Source organism: Pseudoliparis swirei, chromosome 8 (assembly GCF_029220125.1).
Source record: "Pseudoliparis swirei isolate HS2019 ecotype Mariana Trench chromosome 8, NWPU_hadal_v1, whole genome shotgun sequence".
Lineage (NCBI taxonomy): Eukaryota > Metazoa > Chordata > Actinopteri > Perciformes > Liparidae > Pseudoliparis > Pseudoliparis swirei.
This window is the reverse complement of record NC_079395.1, coordinates 11,823,122-11,837,094: the sequence shown is the minus strand read 5'-3', so window position 1 is coordinate 11,837,094 and position 13,973 is coordinate 11,823,122. Positions and strand designations below refer to the sequence as shown.

The window sequence follows — 13,973 nt, the reverse complement described above, 5'->3', positions numbered from 1 at the left end:
GCTACTGGGAGATCCGTGACGTCAATTTGATAGGCTAACAAAGCACCGCGGTGGTCGTTGTTGATGTGTGCACATGCAGGTCCTGTATGTGAGTCCACACTAACGAGGTATTAACAGTACACACGTGTGGATGAAGGCCGGATGAGCCATGAGAGTAAGAATAGACTTGTTTAGTGGTTAGGTACATGCCAATTGATTTACGCAAGTGTTTTGGAGAGGATGACATGCGATGGGTCATGTAACAGCACACGTGTCCACTTTGTGTTTCAAGTGTAAAAGCGTTCTCATACATCACAGGTGTGCTGTTAACATGTCAACACTTAACATCAACCCACTACCAAAAAGGGACTTTTATTTGTTTTGTTTTCTTCGATCTTATCAAAAGACACAATATCATGAAGTGTAAAAAATCATGAGATGAACTTAGATATATGACAATGAAACATGGGCACTCAAACTTACTGAGCCATTGGAAAAAATGCAAATGCATGCATACACCATGGAGTAAATAATGAAGAATTGAGTGTTCTGCATGGGATAATATCTTTTATAGAAGTCTTAATAAAGGTAAATATTCTTATAAAAATGCTTTTGATTGATAGAACAGATCACTGGCACAAAACACTTTTCATAGTCTCTATTCAAATGTTTTGATACCTGCATAAGTGACAAAAACAAGAAGTTCAGCTGCAAACCATTCAACAGCGGATGTTCTCACTGAATCCCACAGTGTGTCTACATGCACACACACACACGCACACACACACATGCACACGCACACAAATGAATCCTACCTCTTCCCCTCATCTCTCTTCTCTCCCTTTCTTTTTGGCATTCACCACTGTCTGTGGCAATGGACTGCACAACTGATTTATATCAAAATACATTACAGGTTAAGAAAACGGAGCCGGGAATGTGTTATATATATATATATACAAATATATATCTATACATATATATATGTATAGATATATATATATATATATATATATATACATATATATATATATGCTTGGTTCAATTTGTATGTATCGTTTACAGGCTCCTCCATCATTGCTCTGCAAAGCACCCTTTTGCACTGGGCCCCTGTAGAGATCTGGTCTTGGCACCTCTATCTATCACCCTCCGCTTGCCCGGGCCCGTGCCGAATGTGCCGGAGGGGGCATGTGTTGTAGCTGCGGGTCTCCCTGCCTCCTGCTCCCTCCGCGTCTCTGTGATGGTGACGTCAACACACGCGGTCATTTGTCATTTGAATGGTGCGGTGATATGTGTTTTTCATATGTGGGTTCATCATCCGAGCGTGACCTCTGTCAGCCTTCATCTCGATCTCAATACTACGGAGGACCCTATTCTTTTTATTACGGGAAGCAATTGGGGAATAATTGTGCAGAATGGGGGGAAGACTAGGTTGGTTTTGACCCCTGTGGCACCACTCAGCCATGCAGTGATACTTGGGTCAGAGCCATTTAGAAAACATGAGTTCAAGCCTTCTTATCCAGCAAGGGGAGCGTAATAAAGTGACTGCAGATTGCCTTAAAGTGCATCAGGGGGTTTTATGCAGTGCAGTACTTTGATTTGTGGCTTCATCGCCTGACATCATTTTGGTCTATCAAGACCATGGAGGAATAAGCCTTCTCCGCTCTGATGGCTTAATATGTCCATTTACTGGCTCTGTGTTTTTATAGATGACATAAAGGGTTAAACCCAGACAGGATGCTGAAGTGTGTGCCTTTGCATGGCTGATCGGGCTACCGCGAGACTAATCCTTTTCCTCCCAAAGTCAGGCGGATTATAATTTGAGGAGTACTCCTTCGCCCTTCACGCTCCACGATGAAAGTCACGACCTATCAGAGAGCATGGAGGGATTGAGGCGGTATAAGGCGGGTGGGTGCGAGAGAAGGTGGAGGAGCGTGGGGAGAAGGAGGGAGATGGGGAGAGGGCTTAATTAGGCCATATCACTGTGGCTCTCCACCACCACCATCCCCAGTCCCCACACTATTCCCTCAGATACCATCCACTTAATGTTGTGCGAAATCATATTCCACTCCCCAGAGAAGGGAGAAATCACAACAACAAAATGAGACATTTTAAAGAGAGACAGCACCACAGGGAAATAGACTGTTAGTGACACATGGAGGATGTTGTGGGCTGATGGATAGCAAGCACATCTGTCTGGCCCATTACCAACAAACAGCACCAGGCCCAAAACACAGCAGGCTGGAAGAGGCTCCTGCACTTCAGGCAACTAAAGACAATTTGTCCGCATTATTTCATGTCCAGTTAGTTGGCTGATATAGTCATAGTATCTAGGAAAGGCATTTTCTTTAATAAGGGACATCCTAACAAATGAAATGTCCCCCACATCTGTTTCTATTTAAATACAAAAACAGTTTTTGATCAAATAACTACATGCTTTGAAGTTGATTTAAAAACAGGCTTTAAAGTGTTCAGGCTAGCTGCAAACTGTGAAACAAATAAAAAGTAAGGCCCTCCTTGATTATAGCTGATTATTCTACCTCTAGTCATCATTGCCACAGAACTAAGCAGATATTCTAAATGCTACTCTGATACTACTACTACTACTACTACTACTACTACTACTACTACTACTACTACTACTACTACTACTACTACTACTACTACTCACTACTACTACTACTACTACTACTACTACTACTACTACTACTACTACTACTACTACTACTACTACTACTACTGCTACTACTACTACTACTACTGTGGGTCAGTGGATAGCAGGCGTGTCTTTCAATCAGGGGGTTGGAGGTTCAATCCCTGCCCTAGTCGATGTGTCCTTGAGCAAGACACTTAACACTGAATTGCTCCCTGTAGCTGCGTCTACGGTGAATGAATGTAACAGGATTGTAAGTCGCTTTGGATAAAAGCGTCAGCTAAACGACATGTAATGTAATGTACTAATGTTACATTTGAACTGATATAATAGATCAGAATACATGTGTAAAATCCTTTCTCGGTTTCTTTCTTTAGCTTGTATGCACATTTTGATATTGAGAAGTGGAAAAAAGATGAAATCCTCGTGTTCACAGTGAATCTCCAGGAGGTTTATCGGCTAATAATACTTTGTAGCCTTAAGGACTTGGGAAAATATACAACCGAGCTAGATTTGAAATGCCACTGTGTCCCTTGAAGGTTACAACAATGCTGCTATCATACTTAAGTTTATAAAGATGACGTCAGCTGTGAATTAGAGCTGCAGCCTACGACACTCGAGTTAAATTCTCGGACCTTGAAACATAAGCTGCTTTAATTCCTTAATTATAACTGTGTCTGTGTCGTTGTTATTTCCCTCAGTTCCGTTTCAAACTAGCCACATCTACTAAGATGAACACATGCAGAGCAGTACAAATGTAAACGTATTTTCAAAAGGTTGCATCGTGAATAACAAAGACACGTTGCTTCTGGGCGGGGCGTCGTCCTGCTTTCTCTCTTTTCTGAGGCAGTGAAGCAGACCGGCCGCCCGGGTCCGTGTACGTTTTGTTAGTTTGTTTTTTCGTTTCATTCCAAATACGGAATACGGAAATCACGTGGTTTTTTCGTTTTCCGTTTGAAAACCAAAAACGGAAAAACGGAATACCACCTCCGTATTTCGTTTCTGCTGTCTGAAACCAAAAACGACAGAACGGAAGTGCTTAAAATTAAGTCAAAATAAAAGCCAGTGATACATATTCGTATTAACCTTAGAAGAATATTAATTAATCAATATAAAGAATAAATAATTAAACGGGGATATTTTAACGATGCAAACACATAGCAGGGTAACGTTAGAAGAATATTAATTTGTCAATATAAAGAATAAATAATTAAACCTGGATATGTTAGCGACAGTGGTGACGACGGGAAGTTTAATATTCATGTAGCCTACACAGCAAGAATCACCTTCTCACTTAATCGTTGCCTTGTTTGATGCAACACAGTTCCTAATATAGATTAATCAAAGTAATGTTTCTGTGCAGAGACTATATTTCCACCGCAGAGTAAACGGTTCACCTTTATACCGCTAGATGGCAGTATACCTGTTATTGATACATATGTATTTAATGCCGTTTATTTCCTCTGATATTTATGTTCATGGTTAATTTCCAGCATAGTTGTATACATCATGTATTTACTTGTTTTATTTGGGTCATTTTGGAACTAAACATTCCCACATGGAAGAGTGAGGATATGATGACCACGAGGCAATACATATTGACAATTGAAAAATAAAGAGACAGTTGAGTTTTTCTTATTAAGCAGCGTTCAGTTAGCACCCAGTCACAGCACCACCTGTGCTTCACCTGTAACCTTCATTACTACATCATCATTACATCACCGGTTAATGGGGACACGTTTGTTTTGTTTTTCGTTTTATGTTTATATGCATGTGTGTGTATGTATAGTGTGTGTGTTTATATGTATATATGTGTGTATATGTATGTATATGTATACGTATGTATGTGTGTATATATATATGATTCTTTGAAATAAGTTTTAGAAATCATAGGTTAGGGCACTTATAAGCTCGTTAGCTTCAGCCTCGACCCTTCGGTCAGCCACTTTCTTCTTTTGTTGAATTATGATTGTTGTATATTTTGCTGATCGAAATAAACTAACTCATCATAAACATGTAACCTGTTCTGTTGTGACTCTGCTGTCAGTGTCTTTACTCCTCTGACTACATCACATCATCATCATGTCGTACTTTGGTCTCCAGAAGGATGGAGCTCTGTGTTGTGTGTGAACATGTTTGAGGAGCTGACTACATGAGTTATTGTATCAGAGTGAAACATGGAGAGCACAGCTCCTCACATCTCTAACATGTCTCACATAGATTTAGATAAGCCATATTCATTGGATTTGTACACACTTAAAGCTGATTCTGGTGGGGGGGCTTTATGAGTCCTTATACCAAGATCGGAAAGCTACAAACAAATACTTGAGAGTATTATGGTTAACTAGTTAGGGTCTCCAAACTAGATAACCATAATATCCTTTCTTCTTTTTCCCCTAACATGTAATATTTCTCCAGAGCAGCAAGTCATGACCTTGTTTAGCTAATAGCAACAGGTTTAGCTCAGAGCAACAGGTCGTGGCCTTGTTTAGCTCAGAGCAGCAGCTCACATGTACTTATATCTGATCCAATGACATCTGCACACTTCTAGATTCGTAAAGAAAGACAATCTTTGGTATTTTCTAATTATTTATGTCAAGCACAAGTTAACTACTCCCCTAAAAGAGGCAGCCTTCAGAATTAGTGGTAGCATTGCATTAGGATTACATTCTTGTATTTGAATTGTATTGCTGGATCTCAATTCCTCTGATTCTTCCATCTGCAGTCAATCTGCTCGCATGATTTACATCATCAAAGTTTTGCCTTCCAAGAGCTGTTCCAAATGAAAAGTTAATGTCAGATGTATGAACCGTCCTGACTGAGCTTCACTGAAGCTTTATACCTGCTACAAGCTCAGGTCAAAATGGTGTTTAGTATTATGTGATTTCTGAGGTTGGCTCAGATTGTTTATCATTGATGTTTGTTCCTGCTGTTTGATTGTAGTGCTCAGACATCAGCTGTGTTCTTAGTAAAGCAATAGGTGTCAGATTGACATCCAAACTGAGGGTGTCAGGGTCCTTAAGCTGCCCTTCATAAACAAGCGAGGTTCCCAACCACATAGGTGTTCTCCTCCAGTGGGAAATCTTCACACTGGGTCCAAATCTGTGATGTCCGGCTGTCGGGGAGACCGACTTATGAGCCTGAAACAAGTGATACAATGGTGGCTAATGTATGAAGTTATCATGGCTTCACCGCCCTAAACCGGCTGCAACCGTCTTGTGTGTGTATATTTTGGGGTGTACGTTAGTTACCTAGGTCAGAGGTCACTGAACAAGCTATCTTCCAGTGCCTTACTCACACTGGCAGGGGGTCAACACACCGTGTCACTATCAATAGTTGGTGTTTCAGGTCCAGCCTTTCCCATTACAGATTAAAAATGAAATTCGTGCCAGACTTTGAAGACAACAGAAGTGTTTATTCAAAAAGAAAATATTTCTCCCTTTAGACCCCCAACATTTGAAGAAAAGAAAAAAACATTCCGTCAGTTGAACCAATTAAAAAGCACAGACAATAACAACTTAGACACACAAAAAAACATCAGCGTTGGCAATTTCTCCTTGAGATGTCGATGAGGCCTTTGAGTCCATCTTTGAACGGTTGTGGCAGATTATTCACTGCATTGTCCAGCAGGACACTTGTATCAGGGCACTGCAGAGCAAATTCCCTCACTGCAGCTTCCTGGTCCTGTAAACTTGGAAATGGGTTGGTGCCAAAGTCTGACACTCGTGTCAGTGACCCCACTTCCTGGTCGTACCAGTCTGCAGCCACAGATGCATTTGGCAAAAGGTCTGTCGACAGCTTCTTTGGGCATCCATCTCTGGCCAAGTAATTTGGTATCCCCCTCCCTGTAATAATAATTCAATGTGGCTGTCACAACCATGCCATGTATTGCAACATGCTCCTTCTAGTATTTGATTAAACATGTTTAAGAAACATTCAAGAGTAAAACATTTTGAAAATAATTATTCACATTAAAAAAGGCTTGAAAGACCAACCAAGACATACCAGGAATCCTGTGTGCATTCCATGCTTGCACAGTTCGGTTAACACCGATCTGGGCCAACTGGCATGTCAAAGATGACACACAGAACCGAGTCATCTGGTCCTCCATGTCCAGCTCCTCCTGATCCACCAGTTGGACCAATGCAGCTTTCAACGGGTAGTTAACTCGGTTGTTAATTTCTGGCCAGATTCTCTCGATTCTGTGATTCTGTCATTGCAAAATAGAGACATTTTCAGATTCTTGATAAACAAATATTTTCCCCGCCCCCCCAGACTAACTTACTTTCACACATTTCAATATCTTCAGTTAACCATTCTGAATAATTAATGAAAGTGTGAAATAGTTATTTAATTACATGTTGATTAACTGTGTTGCATCAAACAATGCAACGATGAAGTGAGAAGGTGATTCTTGCTGTGTACATGAATATTAAACTTCCCGTCGTCACCACTGTCGCTAACATATCCAGGTTTAATTATTTATTCTTTATATTGACAAATTAATATTCTTCTAACGTTACCCTGCTATGTGTTTGCATCGTTAAAATATCCCCGTTTAATTCTTTATTCTTTATATTGATTAATTAATATTCTTCTAAGGTCAATACGAATATGTATCACTGGCTTTTATTTTGACTTCATTTTAAGCATTTCCGTTCTGTTGTTTTTGGTTTCAGACAGCAGAAACGAAATACGGAGGTGGTATTCCGTTTTTGGTTTTCAAACGGAAAACGAAAAAACCACGTGATTTCCGTATTCCGTATTTGGAATGAAACGAAAAAACAAACTAACAAAACGTACACGGACCCGCCCGGCATGTAGCGAGCAGTGGAGGCACCAACAGAGAGAGGCATGCAGCGCCAACATGCAGGGAGACGTGAGAGGGAGACTGTCAGGTAAAGATGCACGCACACACACATGCACACACACACGCACACACACGCACACACAGACACAGACCATGCTACCCCTTCACCTCGAGGACACTTTGGCAGTAAAGAGAAGCTGAAGTTAATCCCCCCCGATGTGCTTTGCCAGTTAGGGCTCTTAAAGAGGAGAGAAAGTGGCTTCACACCCCTCCAGGGGGGGGGGGGGGGGGGCAACATTATCACACTGAACATCTGAATTCACCCCATCCACTAAACGCTCCCCTCCAATCATTTCTAATGCATGCCCTCCCCTCTCACTCCCACATCTCCCACTCAATCATACCCCATGTGTACCCAACAGCACCCTCAGTCTCCTATTGTTCTCAATTTCCATCTTTTTCTCTTCATGTCTTGGTCTTTATTCTTCTCTTGCTCTTGTTTCCGCTCTTTATTCTTTATTATGTACTTTTCAAGATGCTTTTTACACCAATGTTGGCCTAATGTCGCTTTGGTGAGAACTTAACATCATTTTTGTTGCCTGATGTTTCCCATGCCCAGACGTTGAGGCTAATTATTTTTGTAGGAATACGACAAGATATCTGTCTGTATCCAGGAAAGGTGACCCCTCCACTGTATACTATCACAGCAGCTCTACTGTAAGCATATGGGATCCCATTAACGTGCAGTTTAAGTAATTGTGTTGGCAAAGTGACGCAATGATGATGAAACAGCAGGTAGTATATACGGTGTTCATTGTTTCTAATCCAGCTGTGGTTTAAAGCCATTGCATGAATTCAAGTCCACTTTATATTCCAGACAACAAGTAAGGAAAATAAAACTTGCCTCTAGATGTTCAAGTTAATTAGTAATTCAACAAAATCTAAAATATGAGGTTATGGTAAACAACAATTAAATAGTGTATTGCATGAGTGGTTATATATTAGTTTGCAGGTGTGCTTCGCAGGCGTGCTGTCTGTCTGATGGCCTGCGGCTAGCTTGAAGGTTTCACGACAATCTGGTTTGTAATTTGAGTTTCTTCATCACCTGGGCCACGTTATATACGCCCCCTCTGCAGCAGTTTGGCTGCTCGTGTTTCTCTCAGTATTTATAAGCCTCTGATTAAGTGTGTGAGTGAATAATTCAACCAGCTGGAGTCCTCTCCGATGCCTGCGTTTTCCCCCCCTTCCTTTCCGCGGTATGGTATGCCCGGGTCTCCCCCGCCGGGTGACCTGCGGGTGATGGGGAAACCTGCCACCAATGTGCCCGGAAACCCTCGACGCCAACACGGCAGCATGAGCTAAAAATAGTCAGCTGGTGATAAATAATAAAACCCCTCCCCATGTGCCAAGCTTCCCTTTACTTTCCTCCAGATTTCAGTGTGCGTGCCTAATTGTATGACTTCATTTGAATTGGCTTCTTGTTGAAGGGAAATGTAAATGTTCAGGATGTTTTATGTTTTATGTTCGGCTATTATAAGAGGAGATAAATGGACCTAAAAGCTTTAATATATCTTTCTTAAATAATGGTATTCTCATACCCCATCAGATGTGCATGTCTAAAGCCTGTTTAAATTGAGTTTTAATATGAATGAATATATTTCTCTCAGTAAAGGTTATGGACATAACAGGTCTAAAATCAGACATTTAAATGACAAAGAGTTATAACACATAGGCCGGCATGAGTAAGAATAGCTGTAAAAATACTGTGTATTATACAACTAAATGCCATTACAGGTTCATGACTGAACTCTCTGCCTGATCAGCATCCCCATATCCCTCTTATTTTCCACAATATATTTATACTTTATAAATATAAATGTCTCCCCCTCCCCTCCATCTTTTACCTTTTACAAAGAGCTGTGAAAGTCAAGTCTGGTGTAAAAAAAGAAATCGTGCTAAATCAATAAAAGCGGTACCGTCCTGTTGGGAGAAAACGACACGGCGCTCCCTTTTCTGTTTCTCCGGGCTGTCTGGTCATGATTCAAATCCCTCACAGTTGGGAGCTTTGTGTTGATGCTGCTGCAGTCCGCATGCATGCATGGGAACCCCCCATGCATATCTACACCCCCCCCCTTTTTCTCCTCCTCTTTCTATTCTCCTCTTCCATGTCTCCCTCCTCTTCCTTCTCCCCCTGCTTTTCTTTCTCTCCTCCACCCATGCACGGCTCTCCACGACTAAGAGTCTAAAAATAGCATCAGGAATCCCCCATCAATTCAGAGGGAGGAGGAAGGGGGACGTCTGTGCACACAGAAGGTCATAAAACCCCCCTCCAATGTTTTTCTTGATTTGTCACAGCTCCCATCAGCAGACCCACAACCATGTCAGATTTTATGTTTATCGTCCTGAATTTATAATAATTTGTATCGATTCTACTGTAAAGAATTTTAAACGCCCCTCCAATGATTCATTTCAAGACACACAGTATCATAAAAAAGACTTTACACAGTCGGGTTCTTATCGGAGCAGAAACAGTTGGAGGACATGGGGAGAAAATATACAAGGAGAGAAGAGGGAGCAGCCAATAGCTGTAACAATAAGCTGAGCATGTGCTTGCAAGAATTCAGAGTGTGTATTGCCCGTTATTCCATGCTGCAAGCGACAGGAGATGGCAATGACTGGGAGAGCCCCTCTTCTTAAAGGACACTATTGATTTTCTTGCTGTCATTTATAAACACCGCTGATGTGCCTTCTGCTCGGAGAGAGCTTGCGTGTGCAACCTCCATCAGATAAAAGGTATGCCTTCCCTTTCCTTTCACTTCATTCTCTTTTCTTTTAGTATTAGTTTAGAAAAGTGGGGTGGGAAAAGATTGCATGATGAAAATGCAATTACAGTCTCTAATATCTGTCGCTAATAACCTTTTATAGCCCAACTCATTTGCATTGTCACACCTAACAGCACTGGTGCACGACTTTCTTTGGAGGGATGGATTTCCTTATCTGACACAGCTACACCTTGAGGACACAGCAATGAACCATGTGTGTGTTACTGGTGTGCAGTGTGGAATATAAAGGGACATTCACAACATTAAATCAGGCTGAAAGGTTACCAGTATTGAAACTGTTTTTGTCCCTGTGCAGATGATGTGAGGTGAGATATGCTCTTCTTGAAACCATCTCTGAAGGGTGTTTCTTGATGCTTTTCATTGAAGAGTGAACAGCCCACCTCTGGCTGCTGGTGGTAAATATGGGGGGTCAGTTGGTCATCTCCTTTGTGTGTGTTGCTGCTCTGATGATGAGACAGGGACCGAGTCTTTGAACCTCTGCATTAGTGATGAGCTTTCTCTTCTCTTTATCTCTCATCACCATAGTTTACAACTGGGCAAACCTCTCTGAGGCTCTCTTGTCGAGTCCCTTTCGCCCACACAGATATGCACATGTGTTCACATGTGCACCTAAGCATAATGCCATAGCAACCATACCTCACACTCATCAGACTGCATTCTAAATGGATCTTCCCCTCTTTGTATGTCTTTCTCTTTGTCCTCTTCACGTCTACTCATCTACTGCTCCTTTAATGTAGTGACATCATTGGGCTCTGTGAACAGAAGTTGATGGTCCAATGCTTCTGCAAAGGCCATGTCGGAGAAATCAAGGCAGCTGTGTGTTGAGCGAGCAAAGAAGACGTCATGTGCAACCAGCAGAGAGCTCTCTGTCTTTGCTGCATTAACACTCATAGAGCGTGATTAAAAGGTAGATACAACTATGACGTGCAACATTTTAAAGCCAGTGAGATCATGTGTCACACAGAGATCAATGCGTTAAATAAAAGGGGGAGCCATCAAATGAAAAACAAATTATATATGAAAATGTTGTCTGCACTACAGCTGTCTACTCGCTAAACATTTGTTTTTCTGCTTGTGGATACACTTGCTGCTGACGACAATATTTTCCTCATAATGCCATTTCTAATGTTAAAATAGAAAAAGAGAGCAAATCTAATACTGCAGTAAATTAATATAACTGTGATGTCATAGCCTTTTGTTTGGCGAGCCAAAGAGAACACCTCCATAACAAGGCGGCGGTATCCGTGTGTGCTGGGGGTCGTTCTGTGTGGACGATGGTGACTAATTGCCCTCGTGTTCATCCTGTGAGGTGGACGAGAACACTCAGCCCTCATGGCTGCGTGTCAGGATTACCCAGAATGCTTCTTGAGTATCCCCTTATTCCTTCAATGGGATCTCATCTCATCTTGGATGTTACCTGACATGCCCATGCATTACAGCTGCTGCCTGCACGGCCACTTTATCATTCCCGGCACCTTGCTTTCTCTTGTGGCGGTAATAGAAAACACTTCATCACAGTTGTCCGCCTTGTGCAGACCTCTCCACTCATTTATGGGACTTTGGGATGCTAACATGTCAGCTGATATTTAACAATGACTCTCCCTATACCTGCCTCTTCCCTGAAATATGGCAGACCTGCTTATTCCTTTGAGCATCCTGAGCAGAAGTAACGAATGATCTTAGCTGCCAGAGATGCGTTCCACCATTAAGCACAGGGCCCAGCCGCCGCCGCGGCCGAGGCTGGTAGCGTGCATCTCTCAGACGCTCTGTCTCAAGCATGCCCTCGGTATCATCTCACACTGGCTGCACCGAGTGTTCGATGACGCCGCAGCCCAGATTGAGTCACGACTCGTCTCTTATCTTTGGGATCGCAGGTTGTTTATCACGTGCGGAGCATATCAGTGTTTACGCAGGCCAGCCGATCTGTCCAGCTGAATTTGTGTCACATTATTCACTGGTCTTTACACGTCGTTGCTCCTGCAGCCCCACACTCTCTATTCTTGAGGAATCACTCTAGTCATAGTGGAGTAAGATGACAGACATGGCCATGACATGCAGTGGTTGGACATACTAATTCAAGATGGCTGTCTCACTCGGTAGTGTTTTGGAAAACCTCTGCATTGTCATTTTTGGCCAAATCCTCTCGTGACTTTCTCTTTCTTTCTCCCTCTTTGTCTCTCGATCGTACGTCTGTGTCTTCACACCAGCTGTTGGTTTCACCTCTGGAGAGATTCAGCAGTAAACATGAACTTGTATCTGTAATGTAGGACGTAAAAGAAGTCAATCTCTTTCTGTCTACATTGCACAGTGGAGGTCATGATTTATTAACACATAACACTATTTAAGATGGAAATAAGCAACGATACCCAAGTGATTTTTGTTTTCTGAGCCAAGATCACAGATTTATGTTTAAATACATTTACATATGACACCCTCTATCCTTAGATCATCCATTTGGAAACCCTTGAGCAGGAACTACAAAGTTAAAACAACAACACGACGGCTCTCTTATGATAAAAGAATATATTTTGAAAGCAAAATGTGAGTCTCTGTGGACGGAGGCACAGTCACCTGGGTTATTTCCACAGGACATGGATCCACTTACATGACTGTGATCATTATCACGAGAGCAAACAAACATGCAGTTCATTGTTAGAGGGGCAGAAACTTCAAACCTAATATCATCAGGACCGTCTGGCGGTCTGGCAGTTAGAGTCTAATAAGTGGAATGACTGTAGTTTGAACCCCAGCCATATGTTCTGCCAAAGCAAATGTAAAACTGCTCCGACAGTCATTACAACCAGGTGCATTACACACTTACGATGCCAAGAACAATGAAATACGACTCAGAGGCCTAAGTATCTTTAAGAATAGTGGCTATAGAAACACATGTGACTTATCTTTCAGCGTAGATGATTCTGTGCTAAAATAATAGGCTAATCTCTGTACCTGTGTGTAATTAATTTTGGTTCACTTCACAGTACAACACATTTTCTATCTTCTTCTTCTTTTCAATTTGAAGCCTTTATGATCTATTCTGTGTTGGTGGACATGCTGTTTTCAGATATCTCTCCCACTCGGTCCGGTTTCTCTTTCTCACACACCGTGCACACTATCAGTTTCTCTCTCTCTCTTCTCTCTCACGCACGCACATGTCTTTACTTTGCCCTGGTTGGTTTCTCTTTCTCTGTAATTACAGGCTTCTTATCTACTTTGTGTGTTACGTGCTTCAGCCATTGGGCTCCTCAACATTTCCTCCTCTATCGTTTTAGTGTCACTGATCTTCTGCTGCTTCCCTGTCCAGAAGACATCAAGGCAGAGCCGCACATTATGCTTTAACATGGCTGGACTGGCACGTTCGACAGCAGTATGGGACAAATCCAAGAGACACTAAATTCTGATGGCAGCTTTTGCTAGAAAGAGGCAGTTCGAGTGAAATATGGTGCCGTTGTTATGGTTGTGTGTGTGTGCGTGAGAGAAAGGGAGGGAGGTGAAAAGAGGGAGAGGGGGAAAAGGAAAGACTGAAAGAAAATGTGGGCTGTGGCGTTCACAGCCGGTTGGTGAGTGAGTGTTTGTGTGTGTCCAGGAGTTGTAAAGTTTGATTTAATTATTAATGTGGAAGCAGTAACATTGCTTCCCAAACTAGCAAATGAAACTCCATCTTGCCAAGGAACTCACACAGGTCACAGTG

General features: G+C 42.0%; 1 long non-coding RNA gene across 1 annotated transcript; it reads right to left on the bottom strand.

Annotated features, from left to right (window-relative positions):
• Positions 1-6,020: 6,020 nt before the first annotated feature.
• LOC130197659 (uncharacterized) lies at positions 6,021-7,433 on the bottom strand. Its single transcript, XR_008832512.1, has 2 exons — positions 6,635-7,433; positions 6,021-6,474 (listed from the first exon to the last, which is right to left on the bottom strand). It is a non-coding gene; the product is annotated as an uncharacterized LOC130197659 (long non-coding RNA).
• Positions 7,434-13,973: the final 6,540 nt, after the last annotated feature.